Below are 26,226 nucleotides of genomic sequence, written 5' to 3'. Positions count from 1 at the left end.
AAGGGAGGTGAAGGGTAAACAAAGGAGGAGGCTGCAATGCTTGGTAAGAAATGTATGCATTATCCTGCCCATGTAATTGTAGCCCCTCTGTACAGTATGTTCTCAAATAAAATAAAATAATATTAAAAAAATAAATAAAAACAGGAATTATACTTCCATACAGATATTCAGTAAAATAAATAAATAAATAAATAAAGACCGAAAAGAGAAGGAAAGACTTACTCCAGGAGGTGATATAACCAGTGCCAAAATTCCACAGGAGTTCTAAGATGTGGATTCAGGACAAAGGGCCTCAGGCAGAAGGTGCAGCATGGGCAAAGGTCCTGAGGTGGGGTTTAGAGCAGGTGGTGTGGGTGGAATTAAGGTTCTTTTGCTTCAGACAAGTGTGGCAGGACATTCAAGGCTGGGTCAAGTTTTGTACTTGAGTCACAGGTAGGGAAGAGGGTGGGGTCCCAGAATCAGGCCCAGGGGGAAGATTAACTTGGCTTTTCACAAAGGACCCTATCCATTTCCAGTGGCTGGAACCCTATTTTTCAAAGTTCCTGACCCTCAGAGGCCTCCTTTGCATTTAGGAGTCAGGGCAAATGCAGGGAAGAACTCTTTTGTAAGAAAATCTTCTTGCCCAATGCCAATCGTGGCTCAACCTCTGTAAATCCTAGCTACTCAGGAGACTGAGATCAGATATCGTGGGTCAAAGACAACTCAGGGGAAGAAAATTAGTGAAACTCTTTTCTTGCCAATGAACTACCAAAAGCCAGAAATGGAAATGTGGCTCAAGTGTTAAACTGCCAGCCTTGAGAAAACGTTAAGAGACCAGGGCCAAGACTCTGAGTTCAAGCCCCAGTACTAGCACAGAAAAAAAAAAAATAAAGAAAAGCTTTCAGAAGCTCCTAGCCCACTGTGGTGAAAGGCCAGATCAGCTAAGTGCATGTGACTCACACATGTCCTCCTAGTTCCTCAGGAGCGTGAGATCTGAGGATCATGGTTTAAAGCCAGCCCTGGCAAGAAAGTCCAGGAGACTCTGATCTCCAAGGAACCACCAGAAAACCAAAAGAGGTGCTGTGGCTTAAGTGGTAAGCTGAAGAGCTGAGGGACAGTGCCCAGGCCCAGAGTTCGAGCCCCATGACCAACACCTACTTGGACCTCACTCTGTGGCTCTAGACAGAGTAATTTCTAATGGAACCCAAGGATCGGGTCTCCCAATGTCTAGGTGTCTTCAGAGCAGCCTCTTTGTTGGCCTTTGTGTATGGGATGGGCCACAGTATCAGAGAAGGGTCCAGCCTTGGGGCATGGAGGTTATCAGCCGGGTCATCAGAATGGCATCAGTAATGGGTGCAGTGTGCATCTGAGCAGTAAACCGATGTCTCAAACCACGTTACTTGGCCAGGAGGGGCAGGAGCTGCAAGATGGCACACCAGGTAACACCCACTCATCCGGGTATCACAAGAGTGTGAATCTGTCAGGCACACCTTGGGCAGGTGTTGAGTTGGGCTCATGAAAGAGTTGTAGGATCAGGAATCCACAGCTAGCTGGCTGATGCTTGTAGCAGTTGCTATCCCAGGAGTCCCAGGTCTTGGAACCCTGCTTTCCTCTCCAGTGCTTGGGGGCAGATGAAGGTTTGCAATCCTGGACCGACTACAAAGGAGCATCCATAGTGTCCTTCCCTTGGTCCTATATGGTCCTGTGCACGGATGGAAGGGCAGATTCCATGGACCTTACTGCCATGGACCAGACCCACTCAGCCCAAGAAGGACTTAGAAGAAACCACTTGATCTGCCTTGAGAGTTTATTATGACTATGCCTCAGGACTGCCCCCAGTTCTAGCTCAGCTTATCATTACCACCTTCCTCTGTGTGTGTGTGTGTGTGCACGTGCAGCCGTACATCTTGGTGCTAGGGCTTGAACTCAGGACCTGGGCTCTGTCCCTCAGTTTTTTCGTTCAAAGCTATCACTCTACCACTTGAGCCATTGCTTTTCTTATAGCTTTTGGGTGGTTATTTGCAGACGAGAGTCTCACACACTTTTCTAACTGGACTGGCTCTGCATGGTAATCCACACATCTTAGCCTCCTGAGGAGCTAGGAATAGGACAGCATCAGCTATTAGCATCTGGCCACACTTCCTTCTTGTCTAAAACAGAGTACCTCTCTCCTAGCCCAGTACCCATCTGCAGCTATCCCTCCTATGCCAGGCTTCAGAGGAAACATTCCCTCCCCTGGGGACAAAGAAATAAGATCAAATTTGAGCTTTATGTTCTCCACACCGTCAGGGGCTGCTGGGAGCTGATGTGGAGGTCAGAGGATCTAGGGCAGGGCAAATAGGCAATGTGTTACAACAGAAGAGAGTATGAGAAGACATCCTTGTAGCTAGATGCCAGTGGCTCATGGCTATAATCCTACCTACTCAAGACTGATGCCTGAGGATCAATCAAGATTCAAAGCTAGCCTGGGCAGACTCTTCTCTCCAATAAATCACCAAAAAGCTGGGAAGTGGAGCTATTATAGTTCAAGTGGTACAGCACCAACGTTGTGCAAACAAGCTAAAGGATAACACTTAGGCTCTGAGTTCAAGCCCCGGTAAACACACACACACACACACACACACACACACACACACACACACACACACAGTTCCATGTGCACATAAATGCACATACACATGGTAATATCTTTAGCAGTTGCCAATGGCTCATACCAGCTACTCAAGAGGCTGAGCTCTTAAGATGGCAGCTTGAAGCCAGCCCTGGCAGGAAAGTCCATGAGACTCTTCTCTCCACTAAATTACTAAAAAAGATGAAAGGTTATCTGTGGCTCAATTGGTAGAGTGTTAGCTGAAGGACAGTGCCTCGGCCCTGAGTTCCAGCTCTGAGATGTTTTTTTCTTTGTAAGTTTTTTTTTTTTGGGGGGAGGTCCAGTCGTGGGGCCTGAACTCTGGACCTGGGCGCTGTCCCTCAGGTCTTCAGCCCAAGGCTAGTGCTCTACCACTTGAGCCATAGCACCACTTCTGGCTTTTTTTTTCTGCTTATGTGGTGCTGAGGAATCGAACCCAGGGCCTCATGCATGCAAGGCAAGCGCTCTACCACTTAGACATCTTCCCAGCCCTGAGATGTTTTTTTCTTAATAGACACCCTTTGCCATCCCCATCCCCACAGGCCAGAAATCCAGATTTTGGTCATCCTAGATCTCACTTCCGCTACTGCCACTTCCACAGCACTGCCACAAATGGCCTGTGTGTGGCCAGCACTGGATTAAGAAGTGAATATACACAAGGGGGCATAGCCAGGTCAAGGCTAATGCCCCAGAACATTGAGGTATTGGCCATACCACTCTCTCACCCCCAGTTCCCTGGCCCTGGAATCTGAAGTCTGTGCGTCTGTATTCTGAGCATCTGCAATTGTCTAAAGGAACTAGAGAGGCCCAGCTGGGGCCAGAAGATAGACTTTCCTGTAAGGTACGTTGATATTTCCTAGACACTGACGGATACTTCCAAGCCACCTTGGCCTCATCTCCCATGTAGTCCCGGAAGCTCCTTGGTTGGGCAGCCTTCAGTCAGCTATCATGTTCAACTTGGCCAAAGCCACTGGCAACCACCCTTCCCCAACTCCACTGCCAGCCTCCAAAGAGGGACATGCAGCCAGAGGCCCAGCTGAGGCAAAGAACAGGGCATTGCATGACTGAACCCCTGTACCCTCCCCACCCTGTGGAAGGGGAGAACCTATGCCAGCCGGCCCTGTTAACCCAGAATCCCCTGGAGGTAGCCAAAGATATGGATAACCAGACTTGAGCCCCAAAGAAAAGCTGGAATATGCAGGTCTGTGGCAATTTAAGACTCATTTTAGACCCTGATAGGGGGCTAAAGGCAAGATTGCTGTAGAGGAGGGGCATCAGAAAGAGGCAGATAGGCACCCAGGAAGGGGACAGAGAAAGATGAGGAAAAAATACACACACACAGACACACACACAAACACGCGCGCGCGCACACACAACACACACACACACACACACACACACACACACACCAAACACTGGTAACCCAAGGCTTCCGCAGTCCCTGAGCATCTAAACATCCCAACCCTTGAGAAGATGGCACTATCATCCTCAGACCAACTGTAGACAAAACTCAGAGACTCTCACATGTTTGGAATGTCTCATGATACAGCATACCATTTCCTACGGTCCAGAACACTATGTAGAAAACTCAGCTACCTTATTCTTGGTTGTTGGTCATGGGGTTTGAATTTGGGCTTGTGCGCAGTCCCTCAGCTCTTAAATTGAAGGTGCGCGGTCTACCACTGGAGCCACAGAGCGACTTCCGGTTTTCTGTTGGTTCACTGGAGATAAAGTCTCACAGATTTTCCTTCCCAAACTGGCCTTGAAATGCGATCCTCAGATCTCAGCCTCCTGAGTAACTAGTATGACAGTTGTGAGCCACTGGCAGCATCTGGCTTCAGACACCTTCGTACACCCAGGGAAACCGAACTTGTCAGGCCACAAACCCCAAGCAACCCTTCACTTCATACTTTGACACCAGCATACAAAACCATTCTTCCATGGATGGAGAGAATATAATTGACACTACCCACCCACCCCTATTCCCATTCGCCTACTCCCTGCCTAAGAAAGGCCACGAACTCTGGAGTTCTTGGTAAGGCAACACCCACCATGCTGTAACTTCACACTTGGGCAAATCTGGGGAGTTCTTAGAAATGTCTGTACACTGAGGCCAGCAGCTGGTCTCCCAACCATAGAAACCCCACTCCTTCACCATATCTTGCAGGCAAGGGGTGTCTTTCATTCTTGTCTTTTTTTTTTTTTTTGGTTGGAGGGCTTGAACTCAGGGCTTGATGATGAATTTTGCTCAAGGCCAGTGCTCTACCATTTGAGCTATAGTGTCACTTTTGGTTGGAGATTGAAGATAAGACTCTCATGAGACTTTCCTGCAGGTGCTGGGGAAACAAGATCCTCTGGATCTCAGTCTCCAGAGTAGCCAGGATGACAGGCATGAGCCATCGGCGCATGATTTATGGTGTGTCATTCTTTAGAATTTCCAACTAGTCCTCCTCTAGACACTACCACCTAGTCACTCCTCTAGATCCCTCAGGGACAGCAAAGGGAGGCTCGGAATCTGGGTAGGGCCATAGGCATTTAAGGGCCCCTTCCACATAATTAACCCTCTCTAAGCTCCCATCCACCTCCTCTGGATGGCCTGGTCATCTGGGGCAGATCAGACCCACTAGGACTTCTGAGTTCTGCCCTGTATGCCCCCGCCCAACTCAACCTGTATCTAAGGATTTCTGGTGCAAGTTGCTCCATGTCCTGGTGGAAGATGATTGGAGGGTTTCTGATAACTGGGTCCAGGGGATCCCAAGGCAGAAGGAGTGTCCAGCTCCCTTCTGTCAAAGATGGAGACACAAAAAATTCTACCAAGAGCTAGAGGGCATAACCATCCACCTGTCACCAAGGTCCCTCGGAGTGATGTTTTATGTTGACAGTCCTGGGGCTTGACCTCGGGGCCTGGGCTCTGTACCTAAGCTTCTTTTGCTCTACATGAGCTCTCTTCCACCTGAGCCACGGTGCCACTTCCAACTTTTTCTGTGTATGCGGGACCTACGAATCGAACCCAGGGTTTCATGTGTGCTAGGCGTGCCCACTACTGCTAAGACAACCCTGGATCCAACCCTGGATAGCTGTTCTTCTGTAACCCTTCGGGCCTGTCTCAGGAAAGTCTTGCACATCTGTACCGTATTTCTCAGCAGCAGCCCTGGCTTGAAATGAACATGCTCCTCTATGTTGTCCTTTATGTACAGCATCTTTGCTCTCTGTGCTTCCTGTCAGATCCTCCTTGTTAAGCAAGACCCCTTTTCAAGTGCTGCTTCTAAGAAGCCTGCTCCAATCACCCTAGCAGAGTGGGGTTTTCTCTGCTCTGCAGGCTGTTGGCCTTGTCACGCTCTGCCTTCCTGCTCCTGTGGGTTGAGATCACATGAAGGGGAAGGCCTGGCTTCCACCACTCAATTACTGAAGGCTCTGATACACTACCCAGAGACCGGTGTTGTATCACAATTTGTGAGAAGGCACTCAAGGCCCAGGCAATCTGGGGGCAACAAGATAGGTCCATTTCTTTGTGTGGGCTTGAACTCAGGATCTGGGAGCACTCTCTCTGAGTTTTCGTGCTCAAGGCTGGTGCTCTACCACTTGAACCAAAGCTCCACTTCTGAATTTTTGGTGGTTCCATGGAAAGAAGAGTCTCACCAGCTTTCCAGCTTATGGCTGGCTTCAATCTCTGACCCTCAAATGTCTGCCTCCCAAGTAGCCCGGACATCAGGTGTGAGCATGAGCCAGAGGAGACTGGCACCGGAGCCTTTCTTTTGAGCTTCTGTTTATCTCATGTCAACCAGCAAGCCCTAGTTAAAATACTCAGTTACAGGGGATCAAGTTCCTCTCCTGGGTCAGTTAATCCAAGAAGATAAAGTGTCTTTGAAAAGGCTAGTCTGAGTTGGCCTGGGTGAGCATGTGTGTGTGTGTGTGTGTGTGTGTGTGTGTGTGTGTGTGTGTGTGTGTGTGTGTGTGTGTGAGTACATCCAGGATCCCCAGCCCAAGAAAGGCAGGTAGGGGAGGGTACATCAAGTCATTTTGAGTGGAATGATCTGAATTCTATGCTGCAAGTGAAGCCTGGAAAGATAATGGAGAGTAGGAGAGGTTTAGAGGAACATCAAAAGAAGCCCATTACCTTTGGCTACAAGTACCAGAGAAAAGACTCAATCCATCCTTTTTGGTAGTAAGATAACAGGTGGCCACTATTCATTTACTTCATTATTTTTGTTAGTCCTATGGCTTGGATTCAGGGCCTGGGTGTCATCCTGGAGTTTCTTTTACTCAAGGCTTAGGCTCTACCACTTGAGCCACAGCACAATATCTGGCTTTTTTTTTGGGGGGGGGGTTGGTTTATGGGAGATAAGAATTTCACAGACTCTCCTGCCTGGGTTGGCTTTGAGTCACGTACATCAGACCTTAGCATCCCCAATAGCCAGGAGAATATTTGAGAACCACCGGCACATGACCACCACCATCTATAATCCCCTAGGACCAGTGCTGGGCCACCTGCACTGCACCCCCCTTGTTGTGAGTGGGAAGCAGACGTGGGTGGGTTTGATACTTCAACAGCCTACGTACCTTTGAGCATTGTTCCAGGTCAGTCTGATGGCAGCTTCCTCATCATACACAGCAATGACTTGGCTCTGTCACACAAAAAAATGTCCCCATGGAGGTGTCAGTTCTGGGGTCTTTCCTCTTCACAGCACCCCCACTCCCTGAAATGACACACCCCAGAAAAGCAAAATAGACATAGAGTAAATTCATTTTCTTATAACCAGGGCCTGGCCAGAAAGGTAGCAGTGGGGAATCCTGATGCAGACCAGCCTGAGCCTGTCCCCCTGGGGAGCCATCCCCTGCGGGCCCAACCCCCAGGTCTTCCCAAGCTCCGTCTGCCACCAACCAGGCCCAAGGGAGTAGACAGCTCCAGGGCACACAGATACCTTGGTCTTATAATTTAACGGTGCTGAGTCCCCATCAAACATCTCTCCCTTCCAGGTCCCCAGACTCAGACACAAAGCTCATGTACCCCCCCCCCAAAAGAAAGCAGGCAGAAGTTACCAAAGGGTCCAGCACTCATTGTTACAGCCCTCTTCTAAACACACACACACACACACACACACACACACACACACACACACACACACACACACTCACACACACACACACACACACACCCGGCAGGGGTGGTTCATGTTTGTCTTCCTTGCTACTCAGGAGGCTGAGGTTTGAGGATCACGGTTCAAAGCCAGCCCATGACAGAAAGTCTGTGAGGCTCTTATTTACAGTGAACCACCAAGAAGCCAAAGGTGGAGCTGTGGCTCAAGTATCAGAACAATAGCTTTGAGCACAAAAGCTCAGGAACAGAACCTAGGCCCTGAGTTCAAGGCCCAGGTCTTCTATCTCCAAACACAGATAGACACAGACACAGAGGAGACAGACAGACAGACAGACAGACAGACAGACACACACACACACACACACACACACACACACACACACACACACACACACACACACACACACACACACGTACAGCCCAAGGATTCAGCAGCCCCTGAGAACAGAACCATGAACTCTCTCCATTAGGATCACATCCCACTCTCAAGAAGGTGGCACTACAGACATCAGACCCACTATAGACAAACCAGTAAGCCTCTCACATATCTGAAATGTCTCATAATCCAGCATGGCAGTTCCTACTGTACACACTGCTATGCGGAAAAATTAGCCCTCTCTTTTTTGTAGTTGGTCATGAGGTTTGAACTTGGCCAGGGCGCTGTCTCTCAGCTCTTCAGCTGAAGGTGAGCACTCTCCCACTTGAGCCACAGCACCAATTCCTGTTCTTTGGTGGTCCATTGGACATCAAGTCTAGCAGACTTTTCTGCCCATGCTGGCTTGGAACTATGTCTTCATATCTCAGCCTTCTGGGTAGCGAGGATGTGAGTTGTGAGGCATCAGCGGCTTCCGGTTTCAGCCACCTTCACATACCCAGAGGAAACCCATCCTCGTCAGGCCACAAACTTCTTGCAAGCCTTGACTTCAGACTTTGTCACCCAACATCCAAATCCATCCTTCAATGAAGAGAATACATACACAACAATCCCACCCCTGCAACCATTCACCCACTCCCTGCCTGTCACAGGCCACGTCCTCTTGAAGCTGGGGCAAACATGGGGAGTTCTTAGAAATGTCTGTACAATGAAGCCAGCACCTTGTCTCTCAACCAAAACACCCCCCTGTCCCCCCCCCGCCACACTTCCACCATTATTGGCAGGCAAAGATGTTGAATTTCTTTCTATTTTTTCAGTTGTGGAGCTTGCACTCTGAGCCTGGGTGCTGTCCCTGTGCTCTTCAGCTCAAGGCAAGCACTCTACTACTTGAGCCACAGCACCCTTTCTGGTATTCTGGGTGGTTCGTTGGAGTTAAGAGTCTCAGGGTCTTTCCTGCTGAGGATAGCTTTGAACTGTGATCCTCAGCTCTCAGCTCCTGAGTACCTAGGATGACAGCCATGAGCTACTGGCACCCGGCCAAAGATACTCTTCCATTCCTTTCACCTTAGCCCCTCAGGAAATTGAGATCTGAGGATTACAGTTGAATGCCACCTTTGGCAGCAAAGTCCATGAGAACAATTTTTCTCCAATTAAACACCCAAAAAAGTTGCAAGTGGAGCTGTGGCTCGGTAAAGTGCTAGCTTTGAGCAGCAAAGACAAGGGATAAGAAGGAGGCCCTAGTTTCAAGCTTTTTCTAGCAAAGACCCACCCAAGAAAGTGAAGCAGGTGGGCACACAGGAGCTCAAAGCTCACACATAATACTCAAGACTTCCAGAACAGACCCCATCCTGCTCTGATTCTCTAGATTCTATGTCTTACACCATGGCAGTCTTATATGGGACTGACCATGCACCAAGTTATGATGTTCAAGTACAATCTCATCTCATACTGAGGATCCCCTGACCTTATCAAAGACTCAGGATCTCTCACTGTCCTGCCTTGACACTGGGCAGCAAGGTGAGTTCTAGTTATCCAACCACAGGATGTGGGAATGAAAGGATTTTTCGGCCAAGGGACTAGAGGGCTCTAGGTCCCTCTCTCTCAGGAAAAAGGAGAAAAGGGTTGATCCATCCCAAGAAAGCTCCTGGGTTTTGAGTATCCTCAAAGAAACAACCCTGCTCAGAGCCCAGTTCCTCTTGTTTTCCCACCAGCCTCCCCATGCCTGCCCCAACTTCAGTCAGCCCTCTCTGAATCCCAGATCTGCCAGGTAAACTAAAGGCAGAGCCAGCAAAGAGACCCACATCTGCCTCTGAGAATGGCAGTCTCGTGGTCCTAGCACCCCCTAGAGGAAGTCTCGAGGTAATTTGGGTCCCAACTCCCATTCTCATTCCCTGGCTGTCCTGTGCCAGTGGCCCACTTACCTCTGTCTCTGGTGGAGGAATGAAGACCGGGGGTGTCATGTTCAGATTCAGCCATTGAAAATCCCAGTCCCCAAAGATGTACTGCACAGATATCCTGCAGTGGACGACAGCCAGGCAGTCAATGGTGAACCCAAGGTGCCAGGTCTCTTAATTGAAGTGTGGCTGGGTCAAAGACTCTATAACTGGTGATCTGTGTTGTCATGCGAGGTCATGGTTCCAATGTCCTGACACACCTGACCTAGGATCGTCCTCCCTCTTCATCTTCCTGCTTATCCCTTACCCTGCCCCTGACACTCCCTCACCCCAACACCTCCCTAGCCCTTAGACACGTTCTTATTATCTGACCAGAAAATAACTTGCTGGGGCCAGGATGATTGAAACCTGGTGACTCACCCTGAGCCCTGAGGCTGCTTCCCCCAGGAGTTGGTGACCACAGAGCTCCTGAATATCATGAAGTTGTTAAAGGGTCAGTGGCTTACTCCTACATACTGTCTTTAGGCTCTGAAATGCTACCCACAGAAATAGTGAATGGTTGGCTCTCTTGATCCATGGACTCAAAACCAAGATTCCCATGCTCTCTTCTTCCTTTCCTCTTTTTTTCCCTTCATCCTTCCCTCCACTCTCTCTGATTTCTTTTTTGTATTTTTATTTTTTATTGTTAAAATTCTGTACAGAGGGGTTACAATTACATGGACAAGATAATGAGTATATTTCTTTCTTTTTTTATTGTGAGAATACCATCCATAGGAGTTACAATTACATGGACAAGATAACTCGTACATTTATTATCAAGCATTGCTGTCATCTACTTGTTTCCCCTTCCCATCCCTTCCCATACTCCTCCACACCCCCACCCGATCCGCCCCCCAACCCCCAACAAAATTGTTAAATTCGTTTTTCGACATAATGACTTGTACATCTCATTGTTGCAATGGATCCTCCTGTATCCCTAGTTAAATGATTTATTTCTTTCCCTCCACAAATTATAGGAATATCAAATACAGTGAATGTATGGACCATAGGGGAAGGACATTCAAAGCAACATAGAAATCATCGGATAAATAAGATAGAAACAATTGCATGAAAGGAAAAAAAACAAAAAATATATTTGAATATTAACTTGGGGTATATTCCACTAACATCAACTTATCTGACCTTTTCTGCTTGACTCAGACATATACAGGTTATTGCAAATAAAGGAAACCATGGGACCTATGTTTCCTTGGGACTGGATTACTTCGCTCAATATAATTTTTTCCAAGTCTTTCCATTTCCTAACAAATGGGGCAATGTCTTTCTTTCTGATGAAGGCATAGAATTCCATTGTGTATATATACCACATTTTCGTGATCCATTCAAATACTGAGGGTCATCTGCGTTGGTTCCATATCTTATCTATAGTAAATAATGCTGCAATAAACATAGTTGTGCTGGTAGCTTGAGTGTGGACTAATTTGTGATAATTTGGGTAAATGCCCAAAAGTGGGATTGCTGGGTCATAGGGGAGCTCTATGTTGAGTCTTTTGAGGAAGCTCCATACTGCTTTCCAAAGTGGTTGAACATGTTTACACTGCGACCAACAATGCAGTAAGGTTCCCTACTGTCCACATCCCCTCCAGCATCTGTTGTTATTAAAGTTCTTGACTATAGCCATTCTAACTGGGGTGAGGTGACTAGGGAGGTTTTTTCAGGCTAGGGAGGTTGAGCATTTCTTCATGTGTCTATTGGCTATCATTCATTCCTCTCAGAGAAATTTTTCTTTAATTCTTTAGCCCACTTATTTGTTGGTCAGTTGTTTCTTTGAAGATTTGTTGTTGGGGGATTTATTTTTTTTGAGTTCCAGGTATATTTTAGATATGAGACGTTTGTCTGTTGTATGGGCCGTGAAGAACTTCTCCCAATCCGTGGGCTTTCTATCGATCTTGCTAGCTATGTCCTTTGCCATGCAGAAACTCTGCAATTTCATGCAATCCCATTTGTCCAACCTTTCTTTGATGTGTTGTGTTTCTCAGTCTCTATTAAGAAAATTTCGGCCTGTGCCAAGGAGTCCTAGGGTGTCTCCTATTCAGAGTCAACTCTGTTTGTTGATTCTATTTTTTTTTTTTTGGATTCTAATTCATTTAATTCTGATTTAATTTTAAATATTTCTTTTTGTCTTCTGGATTGGGGTTTATCTTGCTTGTGTTTTTCAAGGAGGCTCAGCTGTCTCATTAAATTGTTAGTTTCAGATCTCTCCAATTTGTTGATGTAGGAATTCAGAGCTATAAACTTGCCTCTGAGTATTGCCTTTGCTGTATCCCAGAGGAGCTGGTAGTTTGTGTGCTCATTTTTGTTGAATATCATGAACACTTGAATTTCCTTTCTAATCTCTTGCATGACCCACTCCTGGTTCATCAGTGTGTTGTTCAGCCTCCATGTGTTACAGGACTTTCTTTGTTGGCTTTTGGTGTTGAATTCTAATTTAATACTCTTATGGTCTGAGAGAATGCAAGGTATGACTTCAATGTTTCTAAATTTGCACAATTTTGCTTTGTGGCCTAAAATGTGGTCTATTTTGGAAAATATTCCATATGCTGGTGTATTCTGATGCTGCTGGGTGAAATATTCGGTAGACGTCTCTTAAATCTAGTTGATATATGCAGTTATTTTTGTCTGTGGTGTCTCTGTTGATTTTTTGCTGAGTTTATCTATCTAGTGTGGATATTGGTGTGTTAAAGTCCCCAACAATTAATGTCTTTGAATCTATTTGAGATTTGAGAGAAAGTAGTGTTTCCTGGATAAATTTGGGTACTCTGTTGTTTGATGAATAGATATTTAGAATTGTAATATCTTCCTGAAGGAGAGATCCCTTAATTAGTACATAGCGACCTACTTTACCTCTTCTAACTAATTTTAATGTGATGTCTATTTTATCTGATATTAGTATTGCAACTCCTTCCTGTTTATGGGGGGCTGTTTGCTTGGTAGATTTTGTTACAGCCTTTCACATTCAAAATGTGTTTGTTTTTATGGGCAAGATGTGACTCCTGAAGGCAACAGATAGAAGGATGTTGATTTTTACTCCAACTATACAGTCTATGTTGCTTAATTGAAGAGTTAAGCCCGTTAATGTTAAGAGATAGGACTAAGAGGTATTTGGGAGTGCCTACCATTTTATCCACCTTCTTGGGAGTTGGGGCACCTGGGTTTTTCCTATGGTTCTTGGATTCTCAGTTTGGGTGTGGTTTCTTGGCCTGTACTGTCGTCTTGTTCGTTTTCTATGTTTAGGACATCTTTCAGTATCTTTTGTAGGGCTGCTTTGGTGGAGATATAATATTTCCATTTTTCTTTGCTATGGAATGTTTTTATTTGACCTGAAGTTATGAAGGAGAGTTTAGCTAGGTAAAGTATTCTTGGTTGATTGTTGTTTGTCTTTAGTGCATGTCATACATCATGCCAGGATCTTCTTGCTTTGATTGTCCCTGCTGAGAAATCTGAGGGGATTCTAATTGGTTTCCCTTTATAGGTGATTTATCTTTTCTCCTTCGCTGCATTAAGGATCCTTTCCTTGGTCTGAGTTTATCCTTTGCAGATTATAATGTGATGGTAGGATGTCTTGTTCTGGTCTGTTCTATTTGGAGTTCTAAAAGCTTCTTGTATCTGAATAGGCCTATCTTTTTGTATGTTTGGGAAGTTCTCTGCTAGGATCCTGTTAAACAAATTTCCTAGACCATTAACTTCTGTCTCTAGGTGTTCCTCTACACACATTATCCTCACATTAAGCCTTCTGATGATATCTTCCAAGTGTTGAATAGATCTATCTTATTTATTGGACTTGTCTTGGATGGTTGTATGTTCTTTCTCTATAACATGTAGGTTGTCTTAAATCCACGAGTTTCGATCTTCTGCATGGTCTGACATACTGCCAAGACTTTCTACTTTGTTATTTTTTTTCCCTTCTAATTGATGGGCTTTGATGGCTTCAAATTCTTTGTTGGAACTTTGTTCTAGATCTTGTGCGAACTTCTTTACTTCCTTAATTTGGTGTTCCATGTTTATTCTCAAATCACTTAGTTGATTTGTTATCGTTTCCTTGGACTCTCATTCCTTCTGATTGGCTCCAGTGAGCATTACCTTCCCAGTCTCCCTGATTTCTTTTTTTTTTGGGGGGGGGGATCAGGTCATGGGGCCTGAACTCTGGGCCTGAGCACTGTCCCTCAGCTCTTTAGGTCAAGGCTAGCACTCTACCACTTGAGCCACAGTGCCTCTTCTGGCGTTTTTTCTTTTTGCTTATGTGATGCTCAGGAATTGAACCCAGGCCCTCATGCATGCAAGGCAAGCACTCTACCACTGAGTCCCCTTACCAGCCCATGTCTCCCTGATTTCTTTCAGCTCTCTGTTTTTGTATTCCATTAATGCCTCCATTGATATTTGTCTATTCTCAGCCCTATCTCTCAGTTCCTGTATTTCTCATTGATTAGCATCCTCACGTTCATGCATTTCCTGTAGTTTTCTTTGAGTGTTCTCAGCTTGTTCACGCCATTGCTGACTTGCTCGTTGTCTGTTCTCAGCCAGCTCACATAATTGCTATCTTTCTCTTTGACTGATCTGAACCTGCTCACACAATTCCTTTATTTCTCTTTGAATGTTCTCAATCTGCTCAGGAAATTCCTGTATCAATCTTTGAGCAGCTTCCTCATGCTCATGAGACTCCTGTATTGATCTTTGGTTTGCCTCCTCTGTCTCCCACTCACACTGAGACCTTTGCATGTTTTCACTCTTTTCATTTACGCCTTTTACCTGTAGTGTTTGTAGAGCTTTTTGGGAACTCTCCTCTGGATTGTTCATTATCTGTTCTGTCCCCTGATTGTCATGAGTGGTAGTTGAGATCTCCAGGATTGCCATTTTTTCTTGTGTTTTTCCAGCTTGTTCTGCCCATTTGGGATGAGAATAACACCAGTTTTGTGTTAGAACACTATTTTAAGGTAACTATCAAACAAAGTCTGTAGTTGCACAGTCAAAAGTCTGCAGATACAATCTTGTTCAAGAGATACAATCTATTGAACATTGAACAACTATGTCTTAATGGCCTAAGAACAGCAAAGGACAATTTGGCAACCAGAAATTATTAGGTTTATGGAAAATGTGGAGAAAAATAGCATTAGAGGGATGTGGGAAGGTGAGGGAGAGTGGAATTAACAATGTCCTCATATCAAAGAGGGAAATGGATTGGACAGAATGATAGCAGAGAAAGGAAAAAAGGAAAAAAGAAAAAGAAAGAAAAAAAAGAAAAAAAGAAGAAAAAGAGAAAAGAGAGAAGAAAAAATGGAAAAACAAAATTTAAAAAGTAAAACCCTTAAAAACTGCAGTGATAGTATTCAGAGAACAATGAGGACAGGATGAGAGGAGGGGAGGGATAGAAAGGAGACATGAACAACTAGAAAAATAAAAATGTTTAAAATACTATATGGGTATAAAGAGGTAATACTGCTGTTAAAGAATTTAAGTCTAAGAGGTTTTGAATTGAGTAATAAATTTCTGGATTAAGTGTATACACAATGGACGATAAGATCTAATAATCGGCGACGCGTATATTTGAGGGTGAGCAGAACAGCAATTAAGTCATGCAGAAAAGAATGAAAGAGAAGAAGTGAAAATAATGAGAAAAGAAAGAAAAAGAAAGGAATCAAAACGTCAGTATAGAAAAAAAGATATAAAACAACAATTTAAAAATATTAAAATTTAAAAAAATTAAAAGTAAGGTTCAAAAGAAGAAAGGTCTTTGATTTTTTGGGGGGTGGGGGTTGGGAAGATTCTGTATCTCCCTTGTGTCCATAACCAGTCTCTTGGTGGAGTCTCTGGTCTGCTTGTGGTGTTTGGTTTTCCTGCGGCTTGATCAAGTTACTTAAGTCAGTTTGTTTGGGCAAGCTGAAAAGTGCTCTGCTTTACCCAGGATTTTGTGATCCTCCTCCAAGGCTAGTTCAGTGGGAGAGGGATCTGTTTTGAGTATCGCAGAAGCGGGAGATGGCTGTGCCCTCTAGTTTGGAGATGATGACATAAGGCTAGGTTCTGGGTTGAGTTGAGGCCTTTCAGCAAACAGTAGTTCTTCCCTGAGGGTCTAGCTTCTGAGACATTCTCAGAGTCCAGCCTCGAGCCTTTCTCAGGATTATGTTTACTGAATTTCAATTGATTATCTAGGCTGCTGTAGGGAGGGGCAGCCTCTGGCTCTGTTTACCCAATGAAGAAAGCCACTCCTGGGGGCAGAATTTCCTCTGCCTGGGGTGGGTGACTATTTCCTGGGAGGGGTTGAGCCTGGTAGGTCTGGGCAGGTTCCTCTGACCTGCTAAATGACTGTCTTGTTATCTCTCAAGGCCTAAGTTGGAGCTGGAAGCTCATCCAGGCCTTTGTCTGTATCAAGATGGAGATTTGTGTTGAGAAAATTGTAATTAAAGGCAGTAAGTGCATAGCCTAAAGACACAGTGAGGAAGGAAATGAGTCAAAGTTTCCAAAAGCCTTTCAGCAATACAAAAATGGTAGGTAAAATCTCTCCATTCTCTTATACTCTCAATTCAATATTCATATTGTCCAATAACTAATAACATAACAATTATGACCGTGGTAATTGCTTTTTGTCACATTTTGTCTTCAACACAGACTGTGTTGGTGACATTGGATTATCATGCACAAACTGAGATTATAAATTGAGGTCCAAAGAGAGCCAATTTTCTTCTGTTCCACGGTTCTAGTATCCTTTTTAAAAAGTATTAAACTTTTAAATACCATCAGTTATTGTCTTGTAAGAATCTCAAAACGAAATAAATTCACATATTATCACTCCAAAATGCTTTAAAAGTAGGAAATGATAAAAGAGGACTCCGTGAAGTACAGTTTCTTCTACTTTTAAAATTATTCTTAAAGCCGTGTGCTGGTTGGACACACCTGTAATCCTGTCCACTCGGCATATCTACTTAGGAGCTTGAGATCTGTGGATAAGTGTTGCAAGCCAATCAGGGCAAAAAAAAAAAAAAAAAAAAAAACAAACCCATAAGATTATTTTTCAAAAATTTAAATGAACTAGAAAAGGGCCAGAAATGGAGATGTAGCTAATATATTAGCTGACCAATCTAGAGAGAAAAGGCCTAGCGAGTCCTTGAAGCCCTTAGTTCAAACTCTGCGCACGCCAACAATCAGGTATGCACACGCACAAGCATGCATGTGCACACACACACACACACACACACACACATTCAAAATATCTTCATGTCAGTGTATTGCATTAATTTCTTTGTTAACGATATTATATAGGTAAAATAATAGAAGTAAACTCTTCCATCTCAGAACATTTTTAAACTTTTTTTATTGTAAGAATACTGTACAGAGGGGTTACAGTTACATGTGCAAGGTAATGAGTACATTTCCTATCAAGCATTGTTACCTCCCCTTTATTTTTCCCCCACCATCCCTTCACTTCCACCTTCACAAGTACATTCCTCACCACCCCCCATCCCAACCCCGCCTAAATTGTAAAGTTCGTTTTTCAACATAGTGTCTTGTGCATCTCATTGTTACAATGGGTCAACCTGTATCTCTATTTAAGCATTTTGTTTTTTTCCCTTTCCCTCCCCAAATTAGAGAAGTGTATATACAATACGCAGGCACAACGACATCAAATACAGTGAAAACAGGGGTTATGTTGTGTGGGAGGACCATATAAAAAATAAAAAAATCACATTGTACGTTATAATTACATTAGAAACAATAGCAAGAAAGAAAAAGAAAACCGTGTTCCTATCTTGGGGTTCATTTAGCTTAACATCATCTTATATAGTCATATGCACATAGTTTTTTTTATCATTTCTGCTTATCCCAGACATATATTTACTTAATGCAAATAAGGGATACCATGGGACCTATGATTCTTTGGACTTGGCATATTTCAGATAATATAATTTTTTCCAAGTTTTTCCATTTTGTAACAAATTGGGTGATGGCATTCATTCTGATGGACGATAGAATTCCCATACACAAACACACACACACACACACACACACACACACACACACACACACACACACACACACACACACACACACCATTTTCTTGATGCATTTATCTACTGAGGGGCATCGAGGTTGGTTCTATATCTTAGCTATGGTAAATAATGCTGCAATAAACATAGTTGTGCTAGTAGTTTTAATTTCGTCTTGTTTGTTTGTGATCATTTGGGTGAACGCCCAAAAGTGAGATTGCTGGGTCATAGGGGAGCCCTATGTGGAATCATTTTTTTTGTGTGAAAATATTGTACAGAGGGGTTACAATTACATGGGCAAGATAATGAGTACATTTCTTGTCAAGCATTGTGGCCTCCTCCTTTGTTTTCCCCTTCCCCCTCTCCCCCCAAACAATCCTCCCCGCTCCCCCACTCGCACCAAAGTTGTAAAGTTCATTTTCGACATAACGACTTGTGCATCTCATTGTTGCAGTGAGTCCACCTGTATCCCTATTTAAACGATTAGTTTTTCCCCTTTCCCTCCACAAATTATACCTACATCAAATACAGTGAAAGCAGGATTTATACTGTGGGGGAGGGACATACAAAACAACAAAGAAATAATTTTATAAATGTGTTAGAAACAATCTCATGAAAGAAAAAAAAAAACATTTGAATACATACCTTAGGGTTCATTTCCCTAACATCAACTTATCTGAACTTTTCTCCTTGACTCAGACATATACTAGATATTGCAAATAAGAAAAACATGGGACCTATGTTTCTTTGGGCCTGGCTTATTTCGCATAATACAATTTTTTCCAAGTCTTTCCATTTCCTAACAAATTGGGCAATGTCATTCTTTCTGATGGAGGCATAGAATTCCATTGTGTATATATACCACATTTTCTTGATCCATTCATCTACTGAGGGACATCTGGGTTGGTTCCATACCTTAGCTAAAGTAAATAGTGCTGCGATACACATGGTCGTGCTGGTAGCTTTAGTGTGGTCTTGTTTGTAAACATGTGTGTAAATGCTCCCAAAAGTGGGATTGCTGGGTCATAGGGAAGCTCTATGTGGAGTCTTTTGAGGAACCTCCATACTACTTTCCAAAGTGGTTGAACAAGTTTACACTCCCACCAAGAGTGCAGTAGGGTTCCCTTCTGGCCACATCCCCTCCAGCATCTGTTGTATAAATATAGACTGCTTCAGAATTTGCTTGTCATCCTTGCGCAGGGGCCATGCTAATCTTCTGCATATTGTTCAATTTTAGAGTATGTGCTACCAAATTGTACACAGAACATTTTTTATATATAAGGTGGAATTGATTTTCTTAAACTAGATAATTCAACAAAAGGTAAGTTCTAAAGTATTGTCGTGAAATTTTAGAACCATATATTTCTTACATAACCACACATTTAAGAATAAAGTCAAGATTGATATGTCAAAAACATAATAATTCCGGATATTTGTTGTTCAAGAGATGTGTAGCAAGAGGAATTCAGTTATTCTATACAAGCCCCCTGTCATAATGAACACAGCAGCAAGTGTTAAGGTTTGTTAAAAGTTTTAATGTTTTGGGCTGGGAAGGTGGATCAATGGTAGAGCACTTGCCTTGCTTGCATGAGACCCTGGGTTCTATTCCTCAGCACCACATAAGCAGAAAAAATAGACGGACATGGTGCTGTTGTGGCTCAAGTGGTAGAGTGCAAGCCTTGAGCTGAAGAGCTGAGGGATAGTACCCAGGCCCAGAGTTCAGGACTCACGACTGGACCTCCCTCCAAAAAATTTAATGTTTTAAATATGTTTAATTTTGGGAATTTGCTTATATATGCCAAAATTAAGACTTTTTGTCAGGTCATAAAACTTTTCCATAAAGTATTTAAGATTTATGGTAGCAGATATATACTACTAAGTATCTCCATTTCAGAGTTTATAGAAAGGATACTAATGAGAAGTTGCAAAGACTTTGTGTAAAGAAACAGAGCAAGAGTTAATACTTTTACTACAAAGTTTCTGTTAAAACTTTAGGGCTTCCTTTCTTTATATTTTAGTGAGGAACAAATGATGATATAAGCCATATATAAATTATGAGATGAGACATAAATAGTAATCTTAGAGGGTAACTTTAAAGACTTCTCATAGCCTATAAAACTCTTGTTGAACATCATAATTTTAGCCAGTTTTAAATGTACAGAAATATGAGAAATAGTAAAATCTAATATGCAGTACACTTGAAATACTGGAAACAGTGGGATTTGGTTTTTATTTTATTAATCATTAATATTTAATTATTGCTTTTCTTTATTTGTAGCATTGTTTTCCTTGTTATAATATAATACAAATTTTTGTAAGTTGTCATTACGAGGTACTTTGAGAATGTTACTGGGATGGCAAAACCATTTTTTACAGGTGCATGTGAATTTACAAAGAGCAAAATTAATGCAATATTGATTAAAAATTTTCTCAAGTAGCGTCTGAATCAGGAGTGTTGATAAATGTCCACACCGAAAATCTTAGCCCTATGCTGAATCAGTGGTATTACAGAGTTGAGGCCACAAAAGTGAAGAATGTGTTTTGCTTAGTTTTTTGTTTTTGTTTTTGTTGGTTGTGGCGCTTGAACTCTGGTTCCTGGATTCTGTCCCTCAGCTCTTCAGCTCATAGTTAGTGCTACCACTTGAGCCACAGCACCTCTTCTGTCTTTTTCTCCTTATGTGATGCTGAGGAATCAAACCCAGGACCTCATGCATGCGAGACAAGCACTCTACCCCTGAGCCACCGACCCAGCACCTGAGAGACTGTATTTAAAAAAAATCATCCAAACAACATTTGCTTTCTGCTTTGGGTTATATAATGAACTATATGAATATCTTTTTATATTTTTATGTATTGTCATACTTCTAAATTTATACTAACTTCAGCCACTTTGTCCTTTTAAAAGTCATGAAATATCTCTGAGTGTTTGCTTCTGTGAAGATTGTTTTTGCATTTATAATTTCTTCTGAGTATTCTTTATTTTTATCAAAATCACTTTATATTTTATGTTGATGGGTTATCATATATCAAATATCTTCAAATGTACCTGTAGAGTTTAAAAATAGCAGTATGAATATTCTCATACATTTCTTGTTCATCTGTTATGCACTTTAATAATTATGACATTTCTCTCTCTCTCTCTTTCACTCTCTCTCATTCCTTCTCTTCTTCTTTCATGCTCCATGTCTGCTTCTTAGAATATCTGCTGGTCTACTATTATCCTTCAGGATCCACTGGTTTTGTGGAAATATGATAGGTACCATCAGTTACTCTTGCATTCTTTAAGAGTTATAACAGTGCCGTGAAATTATTCTTTGCCATTCTAAATGGCAAAACAACAGATCCAGGAATTCTTTTTCACTTTTAGTACTATTATAAATTTTATCTCATAGGAATCATTGGGACGGATAAGATACTTTAACCTGTGACCTAAAAGTTCATTTTCTTTTACAAACATCCTTTTTCTTTTATTATCTGTAAGTAACAAAAACAAAGCTATCCTATGGAAAGTAGGCTGACGTTGTTCACAGGGATGAAAATAAGGTAATGAGGGAAGTGAGCACAGATCCTCAGAGCAGTTTATCATGTACATTTTGTGAGAATGACAATGTGCTGTAAACTCTAGATTAAATCAATCACTGAACACCTGATATATATGTATATATATATGAACATATATTTGTATATGTACATTTATTTATATATGCATATATGTGTGCAATTGCCCTTATATATGTACACATGTATGTTATACACACAAATACACACATACATATACACATGTATACATGCACACATGAGAAAGACACATAGATACAGCCAACACAAGTTTCAGTACCTGCTGAATATGCATTAGACTGAATGCTTGGAACCAATTAGGTTGAAGATGTATTTGTCTCTAAGAGTTCTTTTAACGCTCCTACTATCTCTTAAAACTGGTAGGTTTTGACAGATTCGACTTGCAAAATGCAGTACATGTGACAGCAAATCACTCAGAAATCTCAGTAAGTAAAGTTCATATGGTGTCTCCTTTCTCTCCATGGAATGCTTGCTCTTGTATACACTCTCAACAACCAAAACAGCAGGAGAATAACTTGGTAAAGAATAAAGTTATAAGGCTTTAAATGGCATCCTTCCTTGAGTTCTTTTCCAACAGCCAGCATCAATTCCTAAGCAGATGAGTGAGTCCTCAGAAGACTGGAGCTCAGGTCAATATTTAACCAACCTATGTGAAAAGTCCTATGAGAGAAATGTTGACTGAGCTGTTGCTGATTTCCTGGCAAGAAAATTAGAAAAAAAGAAAGTATTTTAACGTATTAAAATTTGAGAATAATTGGTAACTAGTCAATAAATGTGTAGAACACAATTATACCACCTGATGTATAAAATGGCAGGAACTCCCAAATACCTCTCAGTCTTATCTCTCAACATTAACGGACTTAACTCTCCAATTAAGCAACATAGACTGTCTAGTTGGATTAAAAAGCAAGATCCATCTATCTGCTCCTTTCAGGAGTCACATCTTCCCATAAAAACAAACACATTTTGAATGTGAAAGGCTGGAACAAAATCTACCAAGCATACAGCCCCAATAAACAGGCGGGAGTTGCAATCCTAATATCAGATAAAATTGACTTCAAATTACAATTAGTGAGAAGAGATAAAGCAGGTAGCTACATACTAATTAAGGTATCTCTCCTTCAGGAGGATATTACAATTCTAATTATCTATTCGCCAAACAACAGAACACTCAAATTCAACCAAGAAACACTAATTTCCCTCAAATCACACATAGATCCAAAGACATTAATTATTGGGGACTTTAACATACCACTTTCCTCACTAAATAGATAAACTCGGCAAAACCTCAACAGAGAAAGTGCAAATCTAAACAACTGCATGGATCAACTAGATTTAACAGACATCTACCAAATATTTAACCCAGCAGCATCAGAGTACATGTTCTTCTCAGAAACAATGGAATATTTTCTAAAATAGACCACATTTTAGTCCACAAAGCAAACTTGTCCAAATTCTGAAACATTGAAGTTATGCCGTGCATTCTCTCAGACCACAAGGGCATAAAATTAAAACTCAACAGAAAAAGCCACCAAAGAAAGTCTTGTAACTTATGGAGGCTGAACAACACACTGATGAACCACCGTGGGTAAGGGAAGAGATTAGAAAGGAAATTTAATGTTCATGTTATTAAACAAAAATGAGTACACAAATTACCAGCTCATCTGGGACACAGCAAAGGCACTACTCAGGGTCAAGTTTATAGCTCTGAGTTCCTACATCAACAAATTGGAGAGATCTGAAACCAACAATTTAATGAGACATCTGAGCCTCCTTGAAAAAGAGCAGCAAGATAAACCCCAATCCATTAGACGGAAAGAAATAATTAAAATTAAATCAGAATTAAATGCATTAGAATCCAAAAACAACCATAGAAAAAAATCAACAAAAGAAAGAGTTGGTTCTTGGAAAAAATTAACAAAATTGACAGACCCTTAGCAAATCTTATCAGAAGAAGAGAACACACCCAAATAAATAAACTCAGAGATGAGAAAGGAAACATCACCACAGAAACAACCAAGATTCAGAACATTATAAGGGAATACTTCTCAAAACTTTATGGTAATAAGTTCGAGAACTTGGCAGAAATGGACCTTTTCCTAGCAAATATTGACATGCCATAACTAAACCAAGATGAGATAAACCATCTTAAGAAGCCTAAATCAAGCATTGTAATAGAAACAGCAATGAGACCTCCCGTCTAAGAAAAGCCCAGGAGCAGATGGTTTTACAGCGCTTGACCCATTGCAACAATGTACAACACATTATGTCAAAAAACGATCTTTACAACTTTATTGGGGGTGGTGTGAGATGGGAAGGGGAAACAAAGGAGGAGACAACAATGCGTTATGAGCAATGTACTCATAACTTTGCTCATGAATTGTAATTTCTCTGTATGTTATTTTCACAATTAAATAAAAATTGACATAACGTTTTGTACATCTCATTGTTGTAATAGGTCCACCTGTAACCCTATTTAAAACCTATTTTCCATTCCCCTCCACAAATTATATCAACATCAAATACAGTGAAAGCAGGGCTTACACCCTGGGGGAGGTACATACAAAGCAACAAAGATATCATCTTATAAATATGTTGGAAAAAATTACAAGAAAGAAAAAAGAAAACATTTGAATGCTTATCTTGGAGTTCATTTTGCCTAACATCAACTTGTAGGGGGGGTGTGGGGTTTTGGGGGGGTAGAGAGGGGAAGGGATGATATGGGGAACCAAAGGAGGAGGCAACAATGCTTGATAAGAAATGTTCTCACTATCTGGCCCATGTAATTGTAACCCCTCTTTATGGTATTTTCACATTAATAAAAATATTTAAAAATAAAGATTCTATGCAGAATTATAGTTTAAATGATGAGTTGGTACATATATTTTGTAGATTCTGACCTCACATATGTCAGAAAAATATCCGTGGATTCATAACTAGAAACTCTGAAGGATAAGGTATATTAATTATGTAAGTTTCATTAGATAGTTAATGAAGAGAACACCATATGATATTCAGTCAGGTAAATAGTCTATATACTGATCTGCTGCCCATGCCATACATGGTGGAGAGGCATATAAAAAAATTGGGGGGGAGGTGACCCAACCTTGGGCCAGGAAGTATCTAGGCCAAGGACTGGATGAGTTATTGCCAGGTGGGGGAGAATTCTGCCACACTGCATCTGGATGTGACCTCAGGGCCTGGGACTCTCCTTTGGTCAGATGGAAAGTGTGACTAGAGGCTGACCAGGTTGTGGTGTAGCAGGAAGGGGAGGTGGCTGCCTCCAGGTGTGCCAGATACCTAGGTAACACATAAAGAGTGGAAACATAGCCAAGACATGTACAGGTGTCTGAATAGGGTCTGCATGGCAGGGGCAGACCTAATACCAAATACAAGTAGTACCTCTGCCATGTGACTCCTGACTCCAAACCATTCATTTTCATTTTCTTTCTTTCTTTCTTTCTTTCTTTCTTTCTTTCTTTCTTTCTTTCTTTCTTTCTTTCTTTCTTTCTTTCTTTCTTTCTTTCTTTCTTTTTCTCTATTTTTCTTCCTTCCTTCCTTCCTTCCTTGCTTCCTTCCTTCCTTCTTCCTTTTTTTCTTTTTTCTTTCTTTTCCTTCCTTCCTCCCTTCCTTGCTTCCTTCCTTCCTTTCTTTCTCTCTCCCTCTCACTCTCTCTCTATCTCTCCTCTCTTTCACTCACCCTCCCTCCCCCCCCCCGCCTCAGTATTCTCAACTCTCAAATAATGAACACTTGGTGAGTTGAAATCACATGCTGCGAAGAGCAGCTCAATTGGCAAATGTGAAATTAATTTAATGTTTCCTTACACCTCTACCACAGGTCACTGGAATCAAATAATGAGCACTCAGCAACATGGCATCTCAAGACATTTGGAGGAGGAAAGCAAGAAAGTTCACTGCAATCTGCGAGGTCCACCCTGAGAATGTGGGGCAGACTCTTCCCTCCTCTTGGCTAAATCTCAGCCCAGTTTCGGCATCAGGAGATGTGACTGCCTCTAAGTGAGCCAGTTACCTAAGTGACGCAAGTACTGGGCAGAAACTTAGCCTCTTGTGATGAGATTAATGGCATGATTCAACATGATCCACTAGTTTGTCGAGATTGAGACTTTCTAAATTTTTGGTTAGGCTATGTTCAAATTGTGATCTATTTATATCTGATTGCTAAACATGATTATAGATGTGAGTCAGCACATCAGACCATTCAAAGTCCTTTATCACACATGGAAGACATGAAGCTTCCCAAATGACATACAAGTTGACAGACAGCAAATAAGTCCTTAATTCTGGTCGAGATGTGTTTTTAATGTGAAGCAAAATTACTTAGCCAAGTATCTGACTACTGTGATTATACATTCCAACTTAACCTACATTTTAATATCAAATCACCTATTAGCCAATGATTCACTCAAATTACCTGTAATCATTTATTTCTGTCATATCTTCTAGAGGTAGAACAGAAGCACACACTATTAACTAAAGTGGTAGAATTTGGGAAGATCACAGTTGTGAATCAGTCTAGAAAGGAAAGTTTCACCTATATCAACTTACTAGGTAGGGATATTGGAATGCCATCACGATCCCTGCTTTTTAGTCTGGGTGCAAAAATTGCTACTCTATGA

The 26,226-nt window shown here is 42.1% G+C and overlaps 1 non-coding gene across 1 annotated transcript; it reads right to left on the bottom strand.

Annotated features, from left to right (window-relative positions):
* Positions 1–19,166: 19,166 nt before the first annotated feature.
* LOC138839208 (U6 spliceosomal RNA) lies at positions 19,167–19,271 on the bottom strand. Its single transcript, XR_011375913.1, has one exon. It is a non-coding gene; the product is annotated as a U6 spliceosomal RNA (small nuclear RNA).
* Between the last annotated feature and the right edge of the window lie 6,955 nt (positions 19,272–26,226).

This window comes from Dipodomys merriami, unplaced genomic scaffold (assembly GCF_024711535.1).
Source record: "Dipodomys merriami isolate MVZ:Mamm:240054 unplaced genomic scaffold, mDipMer1.0.p SCAF_298, whole genome shotgun sequence".
NCBI lineage: Eukaryota > Metazoa > Chordata > Mammalia > Rodentia > Heteromyidae > Dipodomys > Dipodomys merriami.
The sequence above is the reverse complement of the archived record's forward strand: the minus strand, read 5'-3'. Positions and strand labels throughout refer to the sequence as shown.